General features: G+C 51.6%; 1 protein-coding gene across 4 annotated transcripts in view; it reads right to left on the bottom strand.

Moving 5' to 3' along the window:
• The window catches only part of MFAP3L (microfibril associated protein 3 like), a 68,585-nt gene extending 59,754 nt beyond the window's left edge, over positions 1 to 8,831 (bottom strand). For 2 of the 4 annotated variants that reach the window (XM_032635511.1, XM_032635512.1), the window contains exon 1: positions 8,080 to 8,257. The gene's annotated coding sequence lies outside the window, so the exon portion shown is untranslated. Of the gene's footprint in view, positions 1 to 8,079; positions 8,271 to 8,529 lie in introns of those variants that run through there. The other 2 variants (XM_032635509.1, XM_032635508.1) reach the window with 2 other exon arrangements.
• Between the last annotated feature and the right edge of the window lie 4,849 nt (positions 8,832 to 13,680).

Genomic DNA, 13,680 nt, shown 5'->3' with positions numbered 1-13,680 from the left:
GATCCGCCGTCGGAGGATTCGGGTCTGCGAGGTGAGTGAGGTTTATGTGACTCTCTTCTACACCTGAAATGTACATTCCTATGGCTGCTGAAATGGAATTTATATTTCACAGCGTCAAAACCATCCCTCATTCCTTGTCTTGCTGGTGTCTGATTAAGGCCATTCAGAGTCACCGCAGAGGAACTGGATCACCCAGGGTTTCTTCTTTCAGCAGGATAAAATCTCATCTATTTGAGAAAATATGCTCAGTAACTGCAGAGTAGTTAAAATTCTTTTCTTTCTCCCTCCTTTACCAGCCCATTTTCACAAAGTGTAATTGTACGACCAACGTGTTTCCGAATCACACGAGTGTTCTTACTAGACTCTCTGAGAACTGGAGGTCGGGAAAAACAGATCAGAAGAGATCCTGAATTCACACTCTGCTTGATTTCATTTTTATTAACAGCATGAAGGCAACATCGCTTATACTCACCTAGCATTTATGGTTTACAAGACACACCCGAGGACATTACTCAGCCTCGCCTTGCCACAAGCCTATGACGTGGGGAAGGACCACGCAGATCTGTCTACAATGACAGCCGAAGAGGCAGAGGCCAAGCCGCCAACCTGTGCATGGAAGCCCCTCCAGGACCACATCACCCCCAGGGCTCCTTTCGCCTGCCCACAGTGACCTGGGAGTGGACACCACAGCCCTGGGAAACTGGCTAAATGCCACTAACATCCAAACTGTCATAACTGTTATTTTAAAATGATAATTTAAAAATACTGTGATTATGTATTATTTAAAGAATTATTATTATTTTATAATTCTGTGCATAGAGCAATACTTTTCAAAATTCAGTTGGACCGGAATAATCTTCTAGCTGAGTTTAATGCATATATCCTAAGGTTAGTCCTCCCCCAAATTTAAGTGGGTTTCAATGTGGCACTATGGAAAATTATCTTAACAAAAACACCAGAAGAAAGTTGGAAATGTGGATTCAGTGGTTTCCATGCAGAATCTCTGAAGGAAGCTTTGCTTTTCTCTCAGCTCTGACGGGAGAAGGCCCCTGCTAGGCTGAGCACACTCTCTGGGTGTTCTCAACAATTTCTCAGTGGGGCAGTCAGATTCATCTGAGTGATAAAAACAATTAGGACTCAGTCATCCCAATTAAGGGGAACTCCAAGTATTTAAGAGGCCACTATTATCACTTCCGTTCCAATTGCTGTGGGGCTTAAAAAAACTTTTAAGACCAGGTCTTTACCCTAAAGGTGCTTACAATCTTGGTGATAACCTGTATACAAAATGATACATAATTAAGCACTCTACTGGATAAATACCACAGAAATTCAGACGAGGGCCAGCTGGAAAGGTCAAAGAATGTTCACTGGGACTGGCCAAGTCTTGAAGGGTGAGTAAAGGAGACAGGACAGTTTCCCTAGCAGGAGTAATGGCTTAGCTTAGCAAGTAGGGGTGGAAATAAAGCACGGCCTCCCAATTAAAAACAAAAATCTTCACTACAGTATGTTTCAGCAGGACTCATGCCGTGGATCTGCTGTGTGTGCTCGTCTCAAGAATGCTGGCACATCAGGGCACTCCTCCAGAAGTTCTACTTAATAAGAGGGCCTCCAGGGCTTCTTAGGAGCAATGATAAAGAGGACTTTGGGACAGAGATCCATTACCCCAGTGAAAGGAGGGGAGACAGCCAAAATCTGGAGGAAGGGATGGATGCCCTACAAAGGCAGGAGGGAATCAAGTCCACTATAGGTCCTGGGGTCAGATGTACAGGGAGAAATGCCCAGCCCCCAGTCAGGTAAAGGACTGGTAATACTCAGATATTTTCTGGAAATTAATTTCACGTTCCTCAGAAGTGTTTTAAAACGGAGAAAGCCGTGTTACCTTTGGGGAGAGCTGACTCACTCAGAGACCAAGTCATCTAGGGCTGTCCAAACCCTGAAGGTCAAAACCCTTCCCTCCAGCACATCCAGTAACAGGGCAGTGCAGCCCAGCGCCGTCTTTAGCATCGCAGCAGAAATCTACAAAATGAAACTAACAACAGCATCTGAGAAGCAAGCACAGCTCCATGGCTGCTGGAAGTTTAAGCCACCCCACGGCTATCCCAGGGTGTGAAGACCCAGAAGGAAGGACTGGGTGGGAGGCAAACACTAATGCGGTCAGTCTTCACTCCAATACCTTCTCCTGCAGAGGACCAGAGAAAGTGGGCTCTGCACCTTTAAGAAAGCACAGTGGCTGTACACCTACCTACCCCCCTCCCCTTTGCAGGGGAGAAAGGGGTTGGCTGGCCAACATGGGATGGTCCCCACTGCCTCAAATATCACAGAGCTCTCGCTACTTTTGAGAGGGTACAGAAAGGTACAGACGTGGGAAGAGGCACATCCCGTCTTGTCTAGGAGACCTACTGCTTTAATGAATCCAGCCTGCCACCTCCAGCGCTGTCAATGGGTAACTACTCCGATCCACTGATTCTTTTTTTTTTTTAAGGAGCAATCTCTTCCCTTCTAGTCTTCCTCAAGCCCTCAGCCAACTCAAATCCTCAATGGAAGGAAAGGGTTGGGATGATAGCTAAATAGCTGCTCAGCAAGCTTCTTCTTTCCCACTGATGACAAAGACAACTTCAGCCCAGCTTCCCAAAGAGTTACCTTCTAAATCCAGAATTAGGAAGTCCACCCACAGCGACTTCCTCTCAGTCTCATTGGCAAGCCCCAGAGGCTTCTGTCCAGAAGCTGGACAACCACCAGGCAATTAATCCCTTCTTTCTTTCTCCCACGTCACTCTGATGGGCCCCGTCCTGGCTGACCTGCCTCAAGTCCTGCCTGCCTGCAATCCACACACCATGTGGCTGCTGAAGTGGGCTGACTCTGAGAGATCCGATTCAGACGTATTCCAGGTCTTCATCCCGCCACCAGGGTACAACTCAAGTCCATGGCAGGACACACGTGATCCTTCATGCTCTGACTCCTGCCTGCCTGTGTAACCTCATCCCTGGAGCTCCCTTGGCACCTGTGCACCGTGCTTCCTTCCATATTCTCACACATCTGGCAAACCCCTACTCAGCCTTCAAGTTCAAAGCCAACCAGGACTGCCCAGGTAGCCCCCGACACCCCTTTTCTCACCAACCTTCACCCAGAACTTCGTATTTTCACTGTAACCGTCTTTGTGCACATCCATCCCTCTGCTAGGTTATAAGCTCTCAGGTTATCAATATTTGCTGAATGAATCAGTGAATGAATGAGAGAGGCTTATCTGAAGGTACAGATTTGGGGACATCGGCGTGTGGGTGACTGATGTAGTCATGAGGAAAAATAAATCACCCAGAAGGAACACAGTGGGCCACAAAAGGAGAGGACTAAGGTTAGAACCCAGGGAGGACAGACCCTCAGAGGACAAGGGGCCTGTATCCCAAAGCCCAAGGGAGAGGAGATTCAAGATAGATAGAACGGTTTACACTGACCTTGTCCTGTACAGCGGAAGACAGTTACTGCATCACTATATAAGGAAGTATGGGTAAAAATCTTACAAAGTTATGCAAACGGAAGCTAAACAATATAGATCCACAGTTTCATTTTCATTAAGATAAGTTTTCATCAAGTCTTACTGTTGTTCCCAGTATCGGATTTTGCCAACGCAGGGCTTCCTGCACCATGTTGTCTGGAAAATCTGTTCTCTCTTACTAATTTTTCTACATATAGTTCGGTTTCAACTTGGAGCCACTCCTGTAACACTAAGGTAGAAGGTTTCTTCAGATGAGGTTTTCCAGACACACAGAGATGTCAATTCAACCAGACCATACATTTTTATACACTATTAAGCCCTTGTACGTAAAAGAGACCGAATAATATGTTTGGAGAGAATGACTGCATTTCTTACATTTAAACCCACAGGTTAGGGCATCTGGTAGTGTAGCTGTTGCCCATCCCCCAGCAAATATGGAGCCCACAGCAAACACTGCTGACGGGTTGTCGGAATTTCCCAGCTGAGCCTGTACAAGCCCACGACATGGCAAGCAGCTCCCACCAACTGGTCAGAGTTGGCCCAGGTGACGTGGCATTGTTCTCAAGGTAACTATGTTAAACCTGACTTTCCCCCAGGTCCCTGCCCACATCTGGTCTGCACGGGCGTGTGTATTCCGCAGAGCAGCTGCCTGCTAAGAGGGCAATGAACAGAAACAAAGTAGTCCAAACGTGACTCGCCCTTCTGCTCCACTTTCTACGTCCTTCCTGCATTACTGTCTGCGTCCTTCCTGCATTACTAGCTGTGAACACAAGTCTTCTTAAGCTCTTAATTCCACACATGCATACTAATGTCATTTCAGATCAATGGAGAGAAGTGAATTATACGACACGCTGGTTCCAGATTCCCATCTGCCACTGACCACCTCTAGTGACACACCCTTTGTCGAACTGCCCTGTGAAACCTGGGGTTTAGCTGTATACTGCTTTTTCAGGAAGATAAAACTGGCATGTTTGTCCATCACATGCTCCTGTTTAAAAATCCTCAGTTGATTTCCCATCGTTTATCTATAATAGGATGAAATCCAAACTCCTTTGCCCCGGCCCCTGATTCCATCACACCAAATCTTTCTTTGTATATGGCTGGATGACCTTTCTATGGCTCCTTTCTAAGGCACCAAGTCGTTTATTGACTTATACACACATTTGTTATCTTTCAGTTCTGTGGGTGAAAAGTTCCACATGGGTCAGGATGGGCTAATCAAGGAGCTGGCAGGCCTGTGCTTCTTCTGGAAGCTCGGGGGGCAGCCATCTGTGTCCTGGCCTTTACCAGCTTCCAGGGGCTGCCCCCATTCCTTGGCCCCTTCATCTTCAAGGCTAGCAATGGCCAGCCAGTCTTCCTCACATGCATCTGACACTGACCTCTGCTTCCCTCTTGCGATTACATGGGGCCCACTGGATAATCCAGAATAACCTCTCCATCTCCAGATCCTCCATTTAACCACATCTGCACAGTCCCAAAGTGCACATCTTGGTGGTGGTGGGGGCATTACCCTAACTACCATCATGGTGGTCTGCCTGGACTTCCCTGGTAGAAGACTCCTATCCAATTCCTTAGGCATTCCTTAAGATCCTACGGAAATGTCACTATTTTCACGAGGCCCCTCCCCTTCCAACCCAAGACACGTCTCTGGCAGCACTGACTTTGTACTCCTTTATTTGTGCTCAAGCCTGTCTCTCTGACTAGACTGTGAATCACTGCGTCTTACTCATTCTTGCAGCCTTAGGGGCCTAACTATAAAAGGTTGTGGGGAAGAAAAATGAATATTTTAATGAGTAAAGGCCTCAGGCAGAGGCAAGACCAATAAACACACAGGACTTCAGAGTATAACTTAGAAACTAGTTCTGACAGCTCTTAACTGGTTCTTATCACATAATCAACCAAGCCCCTTAATCCTTTAACGATTCCAGGGAGGTCTTCCTGCAAACTTAAAATCAACCATTTGCATCTAAGGCTGTTTCTGACTTTAAAGTGATTTGCCACAGATCACAAAGTGTTGTCAAGTGTCCTGGGCTTGGCTAGAAAAGTGCAAGCCACATCCCAAATGCTTGGTTAGATGCTGAATTAGGGAAGTGACCTTATTTGCACTATTTCTGAATTCCAAGAAAATGATTCTCATCTAACAAATGTGACTGCACTTTGTTGGGGGTTAAAAGCAACTTTGCCACAATATTTGTTTGACATTTCAGTATCTGGAAGTTCTTGCATAGAACAAAAAGTTCAAATTAAGCGAAGTTTAAATGGCCTCAAATCTTTAAATTGCAAGGCAAACAAGGAATTGAATAAATTTCGGTCTCGTGAATGGGCAAAGCTGTACTTTTAAAGGCAATAGTTTGCCACGAATATCCAATGTGACTAATAGGACTATGCACTATGGAAACCTAAAGACATGGAATTAAAAGTAAAATCTATGTGCCCAGCAGTTGAGCTGCAAGAACCCAACAGTTAGGTACAAAAGAGGAGAGATTATCACCTGTTTCCGAATTTGAATACAAAGTCTACTCTGCTATTTTTTCTTCATTAGCCGTAATAAAACCTCTCTTCAACCTAACTCCTGTTGGTTTTGTTAGTTTCAGGTTAGCAGAATGTGGAGTTCCCAAAGCCAAGAGTGGTGTTTAAATGTGCCTTCTGTTAAATTTCATTGTCTTTCCTAACACTGATAAAATAGGTAGGATTTTCAGATCCACAAGGGGGGGGGGGGGCTATGGATCTGTGTCAAACTTCACATTCACAAAGCGGAAACTCAGGCCTAGCTGCTTCCTCCAGGTCAGCAAAAAGCCAAGGGTGAGGGTAGACAGTCCGAACACCCACTGAGGAATGGAGCCTGAGAACATGGGCCCTGCCGTAACGGATAAGCTGTACATACATGTAGTACACATGGCAGATTTTGAACTGGATGCATTTTTATAGAAAAGGGAAGCACAATTTCTCAGTATTTGTGTCGGGCTTTTTTCAAACTTCTAAATTCTTCTATAAATATATTAAGAAAAACATTTAGGGCAATGAACACCACCAACCAAACTCTTTGGCTAAAAAGGAGGACTGTAGGCCTAATTTGCAGAAAGAGTCATCATGTTGCCGCTCTTACTGTCTGGACACTTCAGTCCTGTTATTACATCTCGGTCACCTACAGGCACGACACAGACCCCACTTGGGGAAATGGTCTGGAGCATCTGGAATGAGAGCTGGAGCCATCTCACGAAAGAACAAACATTAAAAGCTATTCACAACCCAGTGAAAAGCAAATGCACCTCAAAAGTCTAGGTCTATGAAGAATGCAAACCAGATGTTTTGTAATAACCTTAATAAATAAAACAACTGAACCCACTAAGTGGTACTTATGGAAACTGGCTTGAGAGAGCTTTAGTTAGAGGTGGAACTCGTTCCCACTAGGAAAAGGATTGCGTTGCTCCTAAAATCCAGTAATCCTAAGGCTGATAATGGTACTAAATGTTTTAAGAACCAACAGAAACGTTGGTGGGACCTACAAATTTCGTTTTCCATAAAAGTTAAATGCCCAGTAGAACTACATTGCTCTAACTTAATCCCTTCTGAAAATAAATTTTCTTGCATCTTGCGTTTCATCTTTGAACAATTTTACTATGTTCAGCATAGTAGTAATCTGAGAAAAAAATGTGTTTCCTTTTAGAAACAAAAGTGAGAAAACTTTACAAAAAAAAATTGCGCTTCTGCGACGCTACGCTTCCAAGTCTTAACATAAAGCCAAAGTAACGCACAACAGAGATGGCTACAGTAACCCAACCTTTCTGCAACGAGTATGCTTAAAAACAATGACCATTCAACCACAGTACATTATTTTCTACAGTGTGAGCGGGTAATGGACCCGCATACATTTTTTTTCTTTTTGGCTAGCTTGCTTTAAAAATCTCGCACTTGCAAGCTCAAGTTTTTTGGAGGGGAAGGCCGGTTAATGGTCGAGCTTAAAATAAATCGGCTCTGCAATTACTCCGTTTTTTAAGCCGATGAAACACGTTACCCACTCCACGCCATGAAGCAATTCGATGTCAACTTGCTATGGAGTCAAATGCGACAAACTCCGAGAGCTCCAGTGGAGGCGGCGGCTGGCGGCGCGCAGAGATCCCGCACCGCTGCGGCACCAGGACGCGCAGCCCGCGCTCAGGGCCTGCCGGACCCGGGACAGTGCACCACCCGCCACCCCCCGTCCCGGGACACTGAGGCCCGGTGACCCGGGCGATCTGGAGTCGGCGAAGGCCCCGCCGCGGCTTGTCGTCCCCTTTCCCCGGAGGCCGGGAGGCTCCTTGGCAGCGCGCTGTGGACACCCACGCTCCTGTAGCCGTGGGAAGGCTATGGCACAAGCCTGGGACGCCGTGTCCCCGACCCGCCGCTCCCGGATCCCGCAGCATCCTGCGACCCAGGAGCCCGCCGCGGGGACCCGGGCACCTCCCGGCGCGCAGCCCCGGCCGCGGGCCCCTCCAGCCTGAGAGCCCCAAAGTTGCGCGGCCGCGTTGCCGGCGGCGGCGACTCGGCCAACACGCGTTGCTGGGCTCCCCGCCGCCCGCGCCCCCGCCCACCGGCGCCCGGCTAACCTGACGCCGCCTCGCCACCCCGGCGGCCGCCGCGCGCCCCTAGCCATAGCCATCCCGGGAGCCGCGCCGATGCCCGCAACCTCCCGGCGGCCGCCTCTGCCTCAGCGCTGGCGGCGGCGCGGGCTGCGGTCTGCGGGAGCGCGGAGCCACCCGCAGCGCAGCGGGGCCGAGCGGCAGGGCGGAGCATGCCCAGTGCGCGCGGCGTCGCCGGGTCTTCTCGGCAGCGCGGCGGGGCGGGGCGGGGCAGCGGGCCGGCCCGCGGGGGAGGGGCCAGGGCCGGGGGGCGGCTCCTCAGTCCCCGCGGCCCGGCGACTGGACCCCGCGCCCAGCTGTACCCGGCCGGCGCCCGCCCCGCGCGGCCGTGCTGCAGCTTCGGCCGTCTCGGCGTGGGTCCCGGGTTCCCGCATGCGGGGCTCGGGACCCGCCCTGGGACCGTGACCCCGGACCTACCCCGAGCAGGGCCCCCGTGCGGCCGCGGTGCCCGCGCCGGCAGCGCCCCCGCCGCGCGCGGAGCCTCAGGAGCGGGACGTCCACCGGAGGCTTCTGAGCGGCGGGCTTGGGATTCTATTCTCCTTTGTGACTATCTGGAGGTTCTAAGTTTTCTCTAGTGACCACTGTGGTGTTTTGTCAGTGAGGAAAGACGGGTTTTCTAAGGCGCCTGCAGAAGTTGAGCGGGCCGGCCCCGCAGTGCAAGCTGCCCCTTTCCGGACTGCGGGACTGCTTGGTGCCAGGCCAGCCCCCAGCTCCTTCTCGGGCTGCCCCCGCCCATGCCGACCCCGCCCCTCCCCGCCCCGCCCCTCCCCGCCCCCTCGGGCTGCGGCGAAAACCCGGAACTGCAGATTTCCCACGGCGCCCGGGAGCCGGTAGTCGCCGGTAGTCGCCAGGCGGGAGCGCTGCCGGGGGCGGGGTGACGCAGCTCCGCTCTCCTCCTCTCTCCCTGTCCCCGCCGAGCTTCGCGGGGGAGCGCCCCGACCCCTGCCGTGGGCCCGGCCGCAGAAATGGGTCAGGATCCGACTGAGCATGCTCGCCGGCTCGCGTCCTCGTCGGGCGCCCAGGTGGACCCAGCCGGGCCTCCGGTCGGGCCGCGCGGGGGCGGCGCAGGTGCGAGGTACCTGGCCGGGCCGCGGGCCGGAGTCTGTGTGGGGGTCTGGGTCACAAGTGAGTGGAATTAGAAATCCTATTTCAACATTAGTTTCATTCCCTCAAGAACTTTCAGCTGGTTTCTTTTTCAGGAAACCCAAATCTTTCATTCTCTTCTCGTATTTAATAAGCATCCTTGACAACTGCATGAGGACACGAAGTTTTCACCTGCTTTTTCGAAGATGAAGGCCTTGTTCTCACAGATCATTGCGCGGTGTTAGAGTCCATTTTTCCTTCAGACAGTTCGTTCTCTGAGACTCCACGTTCTCCAGGACCCTGCAGAGCGCGCTCGCGCCGCCTTGGATGCACTTGGGTGGGCGTGGGAACTTGCTGCTAGCCATCGGTTTCGGAGGAGAAGACGGGAATGGAGAGCTTCCAGGGAAAGGAGGCTACAGGCAGGAGAGGAGGAAACTCAGGAACCCAGAGAGATGCTTTCAGGTGAGTGGGGTCTCGCGGGTTTCCTGTCTGGGGAGGGGGACGCTGCCGCACCGAGCTTGGTGCCATGGTGGTGGAATATGAGGGAAGGGGGCAGGGCACAAGCTTTAAAAGAAAACATAGCCCGAGGACATGACATAAACTGGTTACAACCAGCTAGGTCCAAGATGGTGGACTAGTCAGCATCCACTAGACCTTGAGCCTCGGTATAGGCTCATTGTAACACATCAGCTAAATGATAAACCCACAGGTGCCATGACACTTCCAAGGCTGACCCTAAAGGTCAAAAAGTAGGCGGTGGCCAATTCCTGGAAATCCCCACCCTCCCCCCAAATAGCTGGAATACTCCTCCACTCATTAGCCTATGAAATTACCCACCCCTATAAAAACTGACAACCCCATGCCCTGGTGCCGCTCTTGCCTCTGAGATGTCCCACACTCTTGTCTGTGGAGTGTGTTTCTAAATAAATCCACTTCTTACCTATCACTTTGTCTCTCACTGAATTCTTTCTGTGTTGAGACGTCAAGAACCTGAGCTTCATTAAGTCCTGAGACCAGGTGTGTGATCTCACTTAAAACACCATGGGTTCAAGTCCCACTCTGAGTTACACGGTTTCATTGGGATTCCCTCCAAGGGCGGCTTCACTCACCCCTAGTCCAGCCCCAGTTCAGCGCCAGCGTGCTTGGGGACACCCCCTGTAGTGAAGGTCCCTCTGGGGAACAATTTCCTGGGGGGCTTACTCTGGTGCTCCCCAGAGCCCTAGCTTGTGCTGAGGTCCCCCGCCTCCCTCTCGTGAAACTGTGAGGCTCCATCATTGCCCATGCCTCGTGAGCCCTGCCCTTGAGCTCGCCCAGGCCCCTTGGAGGTCCACACCGCGAAGAGTCTAGCCTGGGAGAGGATGGGTGAGAATTTGAACCCGGTATGTCCCCAACAGAAGTCACGAGCTGTAGTTGCTCCTCCCTTGCATGTCCTAGCTTGGTGACCGGTACCCCCTTCTTAGCTATGTGCAGCACACATATGGATGTTATCCCAGATTCGCTCATTTGCTTTCCCCCGTCCCAGCTAGTCGCTGGCCTGTCCACCCTGCCCTTAGACCTCGCTGGATGCAGACCCTCCACCTGCACCACCCTTTTCGGGCCGTGTCAGCTTCCCCATCAACCCCAGAGCAACGACCTTCCAGAAGGATCCTCCCTCTGCCTCCACACACTTCTTTCTCAGCAAATTATATTTCAGTATATCTGCGAAAAATCCTTACACGGATTCCTGCTGCCTTCAGGAGAAAGTCCAAGTTTTTAAGCATGAACTGGCCCCTGTCTGCCTCTCCTGATTGGCCTCCAGCCAGTGTCCCCTCGTGCTCCCCATTCTAGCTGACCCTAAAAGTCACACCTCTGTGTTCCTGTAGTTCTCTTGTCCTTCCATTTGCCTCTCTTACCTCTTGGCAAACGGTTACATCTTCAACACCCAGTTCAGGCTGGATCTCCTCTGACCTCCCCAGGGGTTTTTCTTGGGTACCTTGCCTGTGCCGTGTGCTCTGTCTCCATCTGACCTTGATTTATTTTCCTTCATCTTCGCTGCACTGAGGCAGCGTGACCACAAGGGCTCCTGTCAGCCCTCTCTGTGTCTTCGCTCTCAAGCCTCGGTAAGATTTTTACTTAATAAATGAATGATAGGTATATGTACCCATCTAATGTTTAAAGTTCATTAATTTAAAAAATTCTTCCCAAGAATTGTAAGTAGAGTGCACGGAAAAAAATACTAGAACAAAGTCACATCGTATGCTGTTTGCCAAATGGTTCTACTCCTTTGAGTGATGTGAGACCTCAGATCTGACTTTCAACCCAGTGGATTTTCTTCAGCTTCAGAGATCAGGGCATGTCTGAGGTCCTTGTTTATCAGTATGTAGCTGCACAAAGTTCCGTGTTGTTTTGCTTATTAATCCACAGACTCCATTGTTCTCCTTGTTTCCTTCTACAGTGTGGTCATTAGCTTCTAATTACAGGTTACTCCTCAGAATAGATCGTGTTTGATTTTTTTTCTAATGAGAGTGTAGCACACAGAGAGGGCAGGTTAACCATTTAGGAAGGAACGTGCTTTTTGCAGTTCGGCCAGCTTGTATTGCCTGCCAAGAGCACTTCCAGCTGACTGGGGGGGGGTGACTGGCCACCTGCTTCAGGTTCACCGGGGAGGCTTAACCCACCCAGACCTCCTGAGCCGAGTGGATGGAGGGGGGAGGGGCGGCTGGCGGCGAGTTTAACAAGCCCTCCAGGTGATTCTGGATACATTTGAGAAACACAGTTGTAAGTCATATGGATAAAAGGAAAAAACCAAAGTATTAGTCCAGAACTTCAAGTAAGTAGCCCGTGTGCTGGTTTTCTCTGGTGGAGAGAAGCACGTGGGTGGGGAGAGAGTTGGCCCGTTTCAGAAGCGTTACCCGTGTTTGTGCGTGTTAAACAGCCGGGGCTTGTGTTGGGGAGTCTGGGGATCTCGACCAGCACGAGGTAAGGCAGCTGCTTGCCCATCGGTGTGTTGAGCCGCTCGGGGCTTTACTTGGTGGCCTCTTAGGCCACGTGTGATTCCCCAGCACCTGTGTCCTCAGGGCAGCCCCCTTGGTGGGGGTGAGCGGGCTGTGGAGGCTCTGACGTGACCCCTTCCTGGAAGAGGCCAGGAGGAGCTTTGGGACTCTCATTAGGCAGCGTCCGTGTTCCTGGGAGCCTGACGAGGCCAGTGAGGAGGGGGTGGGGGAGGAATGGAAGGAAGCAAGCCTTTCTCTCCACAACCCTGTGACTTGCTGGCCGAGGAGGGTGAAGCTTCTTGAAAAGTCTGAGTCAGGGTTAAGAAAATACTCCTTCCTCGTCTGGGTGTAGACGGAGCCCTGATGTTGGTCCTTTGAGGGGTGTGTGCACATGTGTTGTCTAACCAGTTAGCCAGGAACCGCAGAGCAAAGGGCTGCGTGCAGCCTGGTGACCCAGCTGGGGGTCCCGTCCTCCCTGATTGTTTTCTGAGGCCACAGCAAGGCCCTGGTCACCTTCCAGCTAAGCCTGCTGCCCACTTTGGGTTTCACTCCTGACGGTGACTTGGATTTAGGGACACGGGTTATTGGCAGGAGACGGGATGGATCCGGGGGTCACCTCCGTGTGCAGGGCCTTCCTGAGAGGCGGTGGGAAAGGCAGAGGCGGGAACCTCTCCATGAAGAGCCGGGAGAGGCTGCCTGGGAGGTGGGGCGGGGCCAGGGGCAGGGGCGTTGTGAAAACGGACTTCACAGCTGCGTTTCCCTTGCATTCTGAAGAAGTTAGGTCTTGTGCGTAGCTTCGTGTCCTGGTCTTTGAGTTTATAATTTCCTCGGGAAGGAGGGAAGGCCAAACATCCACTTTCCCAGCACGGGTCCAAGTTGGGTGACCCGTGTCATGAAACTAACACACACATCACTGGTCAGCACATGGGAGAGAGACACCAGGGATGCCGAGGTGTTCTCCAGGAACACAGCGGCTTGGGAGGCCCTGCGCCCAGGTCAGGTGCGGCTCGAAGCCCTGGGCTCCGCCAGGGGACTGTCGGCGGCCTCTCTGACCTGCGTAAGAGTGACCGGGACCCCTGCACAATGAGGACTCCAAGGTGAGCTCAGAGAGTCGAGGTGTGAGTTCTGTGGAGGCGATTCCACGCCTCGCGCTTTTCTCAGCAGTCATTTGCTAGAATTAAGAGGGAAGGAAAGGAAATTCCGTCCGTGGATACATGTGATAAAAAGTGGACACAGGGGCTCCAGCAGGGATGCAGGCGAGGGGGGAGCCCCGAGGGCTGGCTGAGCTGAGCCGAGCCGGTCGGGCAGAGGCCAAGGCGGCTGACTGGGGTTACGAGGCCATGTGGTGGGTGGGAGGGGCCGGGGGAAGGGGCCTCGCCCGAGGCAGGAATGGAGAGAGTGAGATGCTCGCCCCACAGAAGGTGGAAAGAGCTGGTTTTCACAGGAGATTTGAAGGACTGGGAGGTGGGAGGCCTTGCTTTTACTTGGGTACCATCTTCCTCTGGAGCAGTCC

Source organism: Phocoena sinus, chromosome 6, assembly GCF_008692025.1.
Source record: "Phocoena sinus isolate mPhoSin1 chromosome 6, mPhoSin1.pri, whole genome shotgun sequence".
Classification (NCBI taxonomy): Eukaryota; Metazoa; Chordata; class Mammalia; order Artiodactyla; family Phocoenidae; genus Phocoena; species Phocoena sinus.
This window is presented reverse-complemented; position numbering and strand designations above follow the sequence as displayed.